Here is a 12,389-nt window from a genome sequence, read left to right as displayed (position 1 = left end):
TATCCAACATCTGGACCACGCCATGGGTTGACTGGTCCCTGTTGCTGTTGTCCTTGTTCTGGAGGATTTTGGTGGTCCTGCCAGCGAGGTCCCTGCTGATTCGGATCCTGTCATGGGGGTTGCTGCTGCCCCTCTTGCCATGGGGGTCTCTGTTGCCCCTGTCCTTGCCATGGGGGCTGTTGCTGTCCCTGTCCTTGCCAGGGGGGTCGCTGTTGCTGACCTGCCTGCCATCGGGAACCTTGTTGCTGGTTCGTATTCCAAGGGTTAGTAGGACAATCTCTTCTGTTGTGTCCAACTTGCCCGCATCCCCAACATAGGTTCCTTCCTCTATTCTGTCTTCCTTGCGCTCCTTGCGCAGGCCTTGGGCCAAACCTGTTTTGTTGCTCAGGTTTTACATAGATGATGACGGGCGCTGGTTGCTGAGGTCCACTTCCAGGTGTTTATTGCACAGTGGCTCCTGTACCCGGTTGCTACGTTATAGTTGCTGGGGCATTTACTGGAGCCATCATTGCTGCATGTTCTTTTATCCTCATCTTTGTCTTTGACCACGGCTTGCATCTTTTTCTTTCTTGCCAGTTCTGCGAGTTGTAGCTGTACCAGCTTTCTTTGAAGTTATTTTTCTTGATTCCTCAGTTTTAGTTCATTTCTCCTGTATTGCTCGACTGCATGGGTCACATGATCACAGAACTCTTTGTGTGACTTAGAGTTCAGACCCACTACATCTTCCAGCTTGGTCTTCACTAGTGGAGGCATTGCATCGACAACAGCATTTCTGAACAGTGTCGTCATCAACAAGTTGTCATCAGGATCCCTTTCAAGTTCTTGCTTCCATTTTCTTAGTTGTCTTTGTATGTAGGTGGTAGGGTTTTCTTCCTCTCCCATCTGTTCTCCTTTGAGTGCTCGAGGATCAATGCGGTTGGGAAATTCTTCTCTCAACTCATGCCATATTCGCCTTCTAAATGTGTTGAATGGGTGTCCGTCAAGATCTGGGACATCTATTGCTTGGATACCTGCTGCTCTTAAAAGGTCATTCAACTTGGAGCTTCCCACACATTTGGCAAGGAGTGCTTTGATGTCCCCCAACGCCAATAGCGTTCCCGTTGTCTCTTCCTCCACCAGTCTGATCCATTTGCCTGCCCCTTCATCTAGGTTTTGTAGACGTGCAACCAGTCCATCCAGATCTTGTGATGCCCATGGCACATATTGTGCTTGAGCCCCTTTTATCAATATGGGGAACTGCTTTCCTTCTTTGGTGTCACGCAATTTAGGTAGACATGTGGTACTCGAAGATCTTGTCAGTCTCCCTTCTGGCGTCCGGGTCCAGGGCAGGTGCCACTGCTCCGGGTCTGCATCCTGGAGATAGAGGCTCCCTGTGACCAGCTTTCGCTCCGCTCTCGGAAGGCTTCTTGAGGCTGATCCCGGAAGGGCTCTTTTGTTAATTTTTGGACGTTGTGTCTTTTCCTGGCTGCTGACTTCAGGGGCATCATCTTCTTCTTCTTCTTCTCCTCCTGAGCTGTTAACTGTAACTTGACTTAGAGCTTGTGCAGAATCTGTATGTATTTGCATTAGATCTTTTGTCACACTGTCGTAGGTCTCTTCACGTCTCTTTGTCATGTTGTTTAGCGCTTCTGCCAGTCCTCTATAAGGATCAGGACCGCATGCACCTCTGCCTTCCTCTTCTTGGTTTCTATAAACTGGGGATTGTTGTCTAGCCCTATCATCCTTACTTTTTTCTGCTTTCTTTCTCTTTTCTTCAGGTGTTTCTGTACCTATTTCTACTTGTCCTTCTATTTTGACATCTCCTGATATTGCTACCATTGGCATTTGAGTTGATGTTTGTATCTTTTCTAACTTGTTGCTGGGAGGTTCATAGGGAGGTGGCTGAGTCATTTTCTCAAAGTTATCTTTTTCATATTTTTCAGGAAATTAACTCCTTCATTTTTTAACAGGTTTTGCACTTCCTGCTCCAGTTTTCTCTTTTCTTCTCGTTTTTTGCTTTTGCCTTTTGGTTTATGGTTCTTACTCAGTCCCTCCATTTCCTCACTGTTACATCAAAGGTACCAGTTTCTGGCCACGTTGTTCTTAATTTTTTTAGTTCTTGTGGCCCATTTTTTAGATATTCTTTCTATTGAGTCTCTACATACTGGGTATCTAGACCCCAACAGATCTACAGGAGTGGATGACATATTTAAACAATGCACAAATCAACAATGTTTTTCTTAAATGTATTATTATTAAACGAGTACAGAGATTCAAATGTATTTCATTTGTTTATTTAAGCATTGGGGTGCAAACCAAGATCTGGAGTTCTCTGGGGCTATTTCCATCACCAATTTTTTCAAAGTTACTGCCACAAACTGTTGAGGAACCACTTCTCCAGTTTCATTACAAGCACATAATACCTTACTTTTCCAATTTACATATCGAGTTTCTGCATAGACTCTCAGCTCAGGGAAACCAATAAGGCGCCCAGTTTGTCCTCGCCCTAAGGAAAACCCTTGCAGTTCCCCTATCTCGAAGTAAGCTCCTGTGAGCCTACCAATGGGGATCCTCTGAATCAATAATGTTCTTGCTGTCCGACCTGAGGGATAATTAGATCTCTTATGCTGGTAATCACAGACTTCGTTCAGGTAGTGTTTCAATATATCTACTTTACAACAGTTTTTTACAATCTCCTCCCACTCTATGTAAGGCCACTCTCACTGAGCAGAGTCTTAATTTCGAATCTCTGTCAGTTGATTCAGATACCAGTCTTTTCTTTCTTCTAACAGAATTTGTTCTACCCCTTCCGCATCAATGTATGTATCTTCCTTCCAAAAGTGATTTCCAATTCCCTTAGTTTCAGATAGTACTTTTCTTGTGGTTTGTATCTTAGTCTGAAAGGCTTCTCCTCTCTCATAAGCAAGGCCTGGCCCCTCTTCAGCCATGCAAATTGTAATGCAGTGAACTGAAACAAAAACAAAATAAAGCAAAAGTCAGATAATGGGGAAGAAAGTTCCAAAGCATGAAACTTAATAATTAACTTATAACCAATGATCAATATGGGAATGTGGATTTCATATCATTTTATAATAATCTAGTGACAAGCATTTCTCAGGACTTCAAAAATTAACAAATATTAAAAGAAACTACAACCCTATAAACAAAAATAAAACAAAAAATCAAAGACCGCTGCTTTTGAGAAAGGGTAGATTGCACAACTTTACTAAAACATCATAAGATTCAATAGTTTTAAAAGAAAATACTCCCAGTACTCAAACAATAATGTATTCGGTTGAGACTAACAAATTAAAAGTTTCCAAAAACAGACTCAAAAAACAATGTGCTTTAGAAAAAATGCAGTACATGCATCGTATTGTGACCATGGGTGATTTTCCTATGTCGGCTCTCACACAGCCTTTCAGCCGTGATCGTCCCTAATATATCACCATCTTTTTTCTAGGTGTTGGTCCTATGTGAGCTCTCACAAGGCAATGCCCTGATCGTCTCATAAATACACCTCGTATACTTTTTACTTGGGTCACAATATATCAGTAATGTCATTCACTTGTTATTTTTCCAAATTATTATTTTCCTTACCAACAAATTATTTTGAAAAACATTCAAAACTCCTATAATATCTCAAACCCATTATTTCAAGAGAAAAGGCTCTATTCATAATAGTTTTTCTGTCTTTCTCCCTTGCTCCCTCTTCCCTTTACACATGGTCACTCACACACACACACACAACTCTAGGACTGTGGCCAGCAGCCCCTCCTTCTTACTCCTAAGTTTTTCTCATCTCCTCAGAACACTGACACAGACAGAACAGAACATTTATTCTACATCCCCACGTGGTTCTCTTTATAAATACACAATAAATACATGCCCTCTCAAAGCGGGCAACTCTATTCACCCTGCCTTCTCAGAACAGACAGGTGCCCTCTCTAAACAGGCATCTCTTTACCCTGCCCTCTCAGAGCGGGCAGGTGCCCTCTCAAAGCGGGCATCTCTAATAAATATAAAAAAAATGTATAGACATTTCAGTCATTCTTGCACATTCATTCCTTGCTTTGAGACCTGGAACCCTCCTGCAATTCTAGTGTCAACTAGTTCTTAGACTGGAGAAGCTTTTTATAGACATCAACACCACCCAGAACTCACCTCCGGCGGACCACACAGATGACAAATTTTAAACTCTAAGCAAAAGTATGCTCACCTGTATTGTTCCCCTTATCTGTGCAGTCAGCCGGATGGCCCGCCCTCAGGTGTTGTCTGATGCCTTCAGCCTCTTCCACTCCTGGCTGGCTCGCCAAATATGATGAGGAAAAAATGCTGATTTTGCAGTTCAAAAATTGCTCAGACAAAGAAGGTCCAGGTGTCAAAGATTTTAATTTATTTGTTCACGTGAAACAAAGTGAGATGTTTCCCAAAAGCATCTGAAATTCGGGTGTTTTCCAACCTCTAGTTATAGTGAAACTACTCAGAGGTGTTTCCTTTCGAAACCAATCAGGTAAATTCCCGCTATCTCTTATTTTTTATTATCCAACTGTCCTTGTCTGCCACCATTATTTCTAGGCATCAAGGTTTGTGGTCTAATGGTGGAATTTCAACCTTGACTCATTTTTTAAAAAATAAGCTGTGCTATAATGCATCATAAGTTTGACTTAATTGGGTCAGGCCTTTAAAACATCACTGGATTTTGTATTGCTAAAAATAATTAAAATGTTTTATGAAAGCAATAACTGCATAAGCTCACATATATTGATTCTATCATGCATAAATATGTTGATTCTGTCATTCAAATAATCTTGATTCTAATACTCATCCAAGTTAATATGATTTCTTATCTACTAACACAACTAAGTTACAAACATTCCTATGAATACTTCTTCATAACCGGGGTAAATAACGATCCCCATATTATACAGGATATGATCAAAATTATACACAATACTTCCTGTGGGGGTCCAAGTGGGAGAGACTGAAGAGAGACGTTGTCAAGAAAAGACAAGAAAATAGCGGAAAAGGCCTCCCAGACCCTCACTTGTTTTTAGCCAGCCGTTTCACCGCTCTCCACATTAATTATGCAGTGACCACATCCAGAGACAACAAAACGGCAGCCGTGGTTCGGTTCTGGATGGGGTCATATTTGAGAATTTTAAAAATAATTAAAGTAGACTTGAAAACCCCAGTAGCTTTTAACTTACCAAAAGAGTATGTTTTTATTAAGAAGTTTTTAAAAAGGTATATTTATGAAAACAAAGATGCCAGTTTTTTAAGAAATCATAAATGTATTATTTCTCTTGTTCAGGACCGGGAACCAGTGAGTCCAGTGCCAGGCCTCACTTTAAGGGAGGCCAAACAAGTTTGGCGGAACGCAGCCCACCCCGCTCTTCAGAACCGGCTCAAGGACCTGACGTGGATGGCAGCTCATGAAATCCTCCCAGCCAGGGCGGTTAGGCACTCCAGAGGAATGGCCAGGAACCCGATCTGTCCACGCCCGGGTTGTAATGCCCCGGAGACAGTGAGACAACTCCTCTGGGAGTGCGGCCCCCTAGTTTCCCGAGCCTGCCAGCGAGTGGGGTCCAGATGGACTACAAGCTCGCCGTCCATGGGGTGGGCCAGAGCTTGAGAGGTTTGACGTCACAACAACTCATCTCGCTCTGGCTCACCCTGAACATAACAAAGGAAGTCATCTGGACCACCAGAAACCTGCTGGTGGGGAAACGGGTTACGGTGCCCCTCCACGCTTGCGAGCGGATGATGACATCTAAGCTGCAGGGGTGCCGGGACTTGTCATTCGGAGGAGGGGGCTGGGGTCACGCTTAGGGTCCCGGCCTTGACCCGCACCTGGTCCCCCGTAGATGCACCCTCACCAATCTGGCTACAAGAACAGCGGGCCAGCGGGCCGGAGGGAGAGGATTTCCGCTCAGCATCAGAAGCAGAAGGAAATTGGCTTGTTCTGCACAGCGGGGTGACGGCCATCTTGTCAGGGACTCCTCCCAGTTCTGGACAACGGATGACGAGAGATAGTGTTTTTTTAAGATTGTGTGTTTTAATGGTCATTTCCTGGTTTTATACCTTTTTAAACACAGTCAAGGGTTTTTAGGCATGTTTGGAAATTTTAAACATGTGTTTTATACCTTTTAGAGCATGTGTTTGGATTTTTAAACATGTTTATTAAGTCTTTTATGTCATCCCTTGTTTTATGTTGTTTTTATCTCTCTTTCCGTGATTCACTCTTTACATGTTTTTTATCTTTGTGGGAATTTCTAAACTAAAATGTTAAAAAAGTCATGAAATTGAGATGTGAAAACCATACATGATGACAATAAACTTTTTTCGAAAGAAAAAAAATCTGTTCTTATCAGTTTAATATCTGATACGTCCCCTATCCGGGGACCATATATTAAATGGATTTTTGAAACGCGGAGCTGGAAGCGGGGCTTGCTCCGCCCACTCCACGCATCGACCTGGTATTGCAGTGTCTCCAGGAACGGTGCATTCCCCTTTCGGGGATAGCAGCTTGTGTTGAAAGGTAGTGATGAGAAGACGCAAAGTTTTATTTCTCACGTGACTGTCTTATACAGAAAAATTCTTTGGCAAATACTCTCTCTCTCACTCACTCACTCTCTCACTCACTCACTCACTCTCTCACTCTCTCACTCTCTCACTCTCTCACTCTCTCACTCTCTCTCACTCTCAGACTCTCACACTCACTCTCTCAGTCTCACGCACGCACTCACTAAAGCCCTAAATGTATGCGGATATTTATGTGTTGAGGAATGTAGTTCCTATTAGAGACGCTTGCTCCTGGCTTAAATGCTGTTGTGTGATAGAGAGAGAACGGGGCTTCCTGTAGCTCAGTGGCAAGAGCATTGCATTAACAATGCAAGGTTGTGTGTACGATCCCAGGGGATTGCAAATACCTATGTAAAATGTATAGGATAAAGCAATGTAAGTCGCTTTGGATAAAGGCGTCTGCCAAATCCGTAAATGTAAAAGGTGTCCAGCAGTGATTGCGTTCTAGAGAGCAATCAACTGGAACTTGCAGTGCCGAACGCTCGCTCGGGGTCAGCGTTGATGCGCATGGCAGAGGCAAGTAAGCGATGTCTTGCCCGAACGGAGCAAGTCATACTCTGCTGGCAGGGGAGACACCATGATCACGAAGGCGGTTCACCCAGGACGAGGCTCGTCCATTGCACATAGGTTGACTTTTGCGAATTCCCCAAATGTGGGAATCTCGACTGCATAATTTCTGGTAGTGGGGGACTGCGTTCGCGCTCTCCCCTTATCATGTATCAAAAGAAGAGAGATTTTGTATTGTGTCGTTTTTGGAACCTTATTGCCGTCAGATCTGTTCCGCAAGAGACGAGCACCATATCGAGTGATCGATTACTTCATAATACCATGTTTTTTTTTTAATACGATTGTTTGCTGTTCGATCGTTCCCAAACACACATACATGTATGTATGTATGTATGTAGGTATATTTATATATATAATTATTTAGATATTCATTTATTCGTTTGCTGGTTTTATGTTTGATTCATTTGTTTAAATGTTTTTTCGTTCATTTTTTGGACGCCTCTTCAGACGAGTATAGAACGCATCTTCGATGGAGATTCTGCCAGGCCACACTGACCTTCAATTTTGGTGAAACGTGTGCGTGCTCGTCCGTTCCTTCATCCTTTCAGGTCTTCATAAATAGCCCATTTAATTATTTCTTCTTCCGTTAATTGGTTGATTGATTCTATTGTTTAAATCATACTGTTCCTGGAGACACTGCAATACCAGGTCGATGCGTGGAGTTAGCGGAGCAACAACCGCTTCCAGCTCCGCGCTTCAAAAATCCATTTAATATATGGTCCCCAGATAGGGGCGTATCAGATATTAAACTGATAAGAACAGATATTTTTTCTTTCGAAAAGTTTTATTGACACAATTTTCACAAGTTATACATCTCCTTCACATTTTTTTTATAAAATCAGCATTTCGCATCAATAAATAAAAAGAGTAGTTAACTTTATAGAAGGAGAAGTAAAATCAAAAAAATGAGTTAAGACCAGAGAAGATAAAAACTTGATAAAAAATCCCATAAGATGTTTTAAAAAACATACAACGGGGAAGTGACCATTAAAACCCACAATCTTAAAAAACACTGTCTCTCGTCATCCGTTGTCCAGAACCGGGAGGAGTCCCTGACAAGATGGCCATCACCCCGCTCTGCAGAACAAGCCAATTTCCTTCTGCTTCTGATGCTGAGCGGAAATCCTCTCCCTCCGGCCCGCTGGCCCGCTGTTCTTGTAGCCAGATTGGTGAGGGTGCATCTACGGGCGACCAGGTGCGGGGGCAAGGCCGGGACCCTAAGCGTGACACCAGCCCCCTCCTCCGAATGACTAAGCCCGGCACCCCTGCAGACGTTACCATCTGCTCGCAGACGTGGAGGGGCACCGTAACCTGTTTCCCTACCAGCAGGTTTCTGGTGGTCCAGAGGACTTCCTTTATGATATTCAGCGAGTTGAATTGCTGTGATGAGAAAAGCTCTCAAGCTCCGGCCCACCCCGTAGACGGCAAGCTTGTAGTCCATCTGGACCCCACCCGCTGGCAGGCACGGGAAATACAGGGGGCCAGTTAAGGTCCACAGGCCCCGCGCAGTGCCGCACTCCCAGAGGAGGTGTCTCACTGTCTCCGGGGCATTACACCCCGGACGTGGACAGACAGGATTTTTGGCCATTCCTCTGGAATGCATCACCGCCCTGGCTGGGAGGATTTCATGAGACACCATCCATGTCAGGTCCTTTAGCCGGTTCTGAAGAGCGGGGTGGGCTGCGTTCCGCCAAACTTATTTGGCCTCACCTAATGTGAGGCCTGGAACTGGACTCACTGTTTCCGGGTCCTGTACAAGAGAGACGAGAGATTTGTGGTTAGTTAAAATGGTGACGTCCTGAATCTCTAAATTGTGTTTCTTTAAAAATGTATTTATAAAAACATATTCTTTTGGAAGATTAAAAGCCACCTGGGTTCTTAGATCACATTTTAAAATCTGGAGATATCGTAGGTAGGACCCCATCCAGAACCGAGCCATGGCCACAGTCTTGTTGTCTCTGGATGGGGTTACAGCGTATCTGATGTGCAGTGCGACAAAGCGATTTCCTAAAAAAAGGTGGGGGTCTGGGAGGCGTTTTCCTCCGTTTTCTGGCCTTTTCTTCACAACCTCTCGTTTGAGCCTTTCCCACTTTGACCCCCACAAGAAGTAAAACACTGCCCTCTCCAAGTTTAAAAGAAAGTTCCTGGGGGGACTAAAAACAGAACACACAAGTAAAAGTAAGGGTAAAATAACAGCTTTAAAAATTAAAACTTTGCCCTCAATCGTAAGCTGTCTCAGTCCCCAAAATCCCAGTCTTTGCCTAACTTTCCCTAAAAGGTCAGTCCAGTTACCCCGTCCACCTCCCTCTTTATCAAATTTAACCCCTAAAATTTTAAGATCATTTTCTTTAAAATCCAGGTCTAGGCCTTCTGTTTTCACGTCCTCCCACGGCCCAAAGAGCAGGGCCTCAGACTTGCTCCTGTTTAATTCAGTGTAATACAGTCAGTGTAGAAGATATTTTTCGCTAAAATATAGAAGAATAATGTCTACAATTGTTTACTATTATAAAATCATTTTAAGAGTTTCTTATCTTGGGGGCTGAATGCTAGTTGACACAAAGGACCCTAGGTAAGCTGGGGGAGGAAAACACATCTGTTTTACATTATATTGGGGGTCTCAGAGGATGTGTGTGTGAGAATGTGTGTGTTAAGCACACTATATAAGGGCTTCTCCAAAAAGGGAGAAGAGAGTGACATTGCAATCCTACTCCACTAATAAAGTGGTTTTTGTATCAAAACTCGAGACTCCAGAATAATTCTTCAGAACACGCAAAGAAAATTCACAACAGAATTAGCGACCCCGGCAGGACACCTTGGAAAAAACACCGAGGTGAACCACAGCAGGCAACTTCTAGACGAGCAACACAACAAAATTTGGCCAAGGTAAGCAGTTTTTGCTTATATAGTTAGGTTGTGTTGTTTGCCAGATATTGCTTGTGGTGAGACACTTTACGTTCTTCTAAATTCATCGAACTAAATTGATTTAAAAATATTAAGCAGTACCTGAGTAAAGGAGTTTTGATCCAAATCCATAAATGCATGCATTGATTTATGTTTACTGTTGGGTTGGTCTTGAGGAGAACAGTTTTCAAATTGTAATACTTATATAAGTGTACAATGCATATTAGATAAAAGTAGTATTAAAATAAAAGCGCTAATAAGTCCTATAGGTTAAAAAAAACTCCTACAAAGGTTGCCTTTTAAACAGAGAGCAGATTTGTAGGTACTCACAGTTTTGGTAGAAGTGAAATAGTGGGTGTCCGCGTAGTTATTTATTTTATGTTGCATTGTTGATCCAAGGGGACGCGAGAGCAAAACTATATTTAATTCAAGTGTGTCCTATTGTTGATCCAGGTGGAAACTTAGGAACATTGATGGTATTTATTTAAGGTTGCCTTGTTGGTCCAGGTCGAAACGAGAGCAAAATTGTATTTAATTCAAGTGTGCCCTATTGTTGATCCAGGTGGAAACTTAGGGACATTGATGGTATTTATTTAAGGTTGCCTTGTCGATCCAGATGGAAACGAGAGCAAAATTGTATTTAATTCAAGTGTGACCTATTGTTGATCCAGGTGGAAACTTACGGACATTGATGGTATTTATTTTTAGGTTGCCTTGTTGATCCAGACGGAAACGAGTGCAAAATTTAGTTCAAGGGAGGCCTACTGTTGATCCAAGTGGAAACTTAGGCAGACTTGAGGGGGGGGGGTGTTTGGTATGTAACCGGTTCGGTTTGTAAAATTGTGTATTTTCTGTGTGTGCATGACTGCAGTATGAGTGTGACATAGATTTTTCATCTCAGAGCGGTGACTGCGTACCCCTCCTGTGTCTCACAGGAGAAGCGTAGTGTATGGTTCATTTGTGAGATTTACATATAACCCTGTAAATAAAGGGATAAGGCATAATATTAATCCTATAGAAAAGGAATACAGTATGAAAGTATGAGCCCTGAATGATAAAGGGACATGGATGTATGTATACAATAAATGTTCCCAAAACAAATAAAGGAACTGTTATGAATGTTGAATAATAATTGCTTGAAGTCTTACCTGTATAGGTCAGAGAGATTGAAAGTCTAACATTTTAAATAAAATGTATCTCTATAGTTGATGTGAACTATTTTATCTAAAGGAGTGATTGAATAATAATATGTAACATTGGCAAATAGGAATAAGTGGCAGATATTGCTGTATGGTATTAAATTATCAGAAGTTTTTTACATCACTTTGAGAATCTGTGTGTAATTGAAAGCTTTGGGAAAAAGTAATACAAAGGAATTTTGTATAGCTGATAATATTCTGAGGGATAAGAGATTCAAAGTAAAATGGTTTTGCCTTTATTGAATAATTATGGCTGCATCGGCTGTAGAATTTATGGGCCTGAAATATCCCTTGTGCAAACAAATGATCATTAAACTTTCTAAAAAATGGCAAAAAAGAAAAAAAAACATGTATACAAATTGGCCAACTGAGGGTTTGTTTGATTTATCTTTGTTAGGACAAATAGACACATTGGTAAAAAATCACAAAATTAAAAACATGGGTAAAAAACATAAGAAAAGACAGGAAAAACGAGAAAAAGAACAAGTAGTTTTATCACTGTTTAAGAAAGAAGGACAACTATTACTTTTTTTTATTTTTCAGGCAAGAAAAATAATCCAGGAAGGAAATGAAAAGAAAGAGGATTTCTGTGTCTCAGGAAGTGTTTGTGCAAACCCTCCCCCATATGTGACCTCTGAAGGTGAAATGCAATTAGAGGGGGACTTTGAAGTTAGTGAAGAAAACCAGATGGAGCCAGTAGTGAGACCAAAAATTAGGCCAGATGTAAGAAAACAGAAAGGCCCGTATTTAGATTGTTACAGGAATGCCAGGGAAGCTTTGTTACAAGTGAAAGCACAATATGAACAAAATATACCAAGTGAAAAGAAAACAGCCGAGCAGACTGAAAGAAAAGAAGAGGAAAGTGATGAAGCAAGGAAAATAGAGGAAGAGATAGCTAAAAAATGATTGAAGAAGCAGATAGATTTGTGGAGGAAACTAAGATGTTATTAAGAAAGAGAAATGAAATAAGAGAAAGTAGGGTTGAGGAAGAAGGAATGGAGTCTTTATCTCATGAAAGACTGTGGTCACGTGAAAAAGATATCGGATGACTTAGGCCGGTAGCCGAACAACTTCCAATTTTGATAAAAGGGGATCAGGGAGAATATATTCCGTGGGCTTCAAGAGACCTACAGGGGCTTGTCACTTGCCTCCCTGACA

The 12,389-nt window shown here is 42.0% G+C and overlaps 1 non-coding gene and 2 pseudogenes across 1 annotated transcript; 2 read left to right on the top strand and 1 right to left on the bottom strand.

Annotated features, from left to right (window-relative positions):
* Nucleotides 1-6,315: 6,315 nt before the first annotated feature.
* LOC130412534 (U2 spliceosomal RNA) lies at nt 6,316-6,492 on the top strand (annotated as a pseudogene).
* Nucleotides 6,493-7,116: 624 nt separating this feature from the next.
* On the top strand, nt 7,117-7,275 carry LOC130412387 (U1 spliceosomal RNA). The gene has a single exon (XR_008905273.1). It is a non-coding gene; the product is annotated as a U1 spliceosomal RNA (small nuclear RNA).
* A 467-nt stretch (nt 7,276-7,742) lies between these two features.
* LOC130412548 (U2 spliceosomal RNA) lies at nt 7,743-7,917 on the bottom strand (annotated as a pseudogene).
* Nucleotides 7,918-12,389: the final 4,472 nt, after the last annotated feature.

The sequence above is a fragment of the Triplophysa dalaica genome, chromosome 22, assembly GCF_015846415.1.
Source record: "Triplophysa dalaica isolate WHDGS20190420 chromosome 22, ASM1584641v1, whole genome shotgun sequence".
Taxonomy (NCBI): Eukaryota; Metazoa; Chordata; class Actinopteri; order Cypriniformes; family Nemacheilidae; genus Triplophysa; species Triplophysa dalaica.
This window is presented reverse-complemented; position numbering and strand designations above follow the sequence as displayed.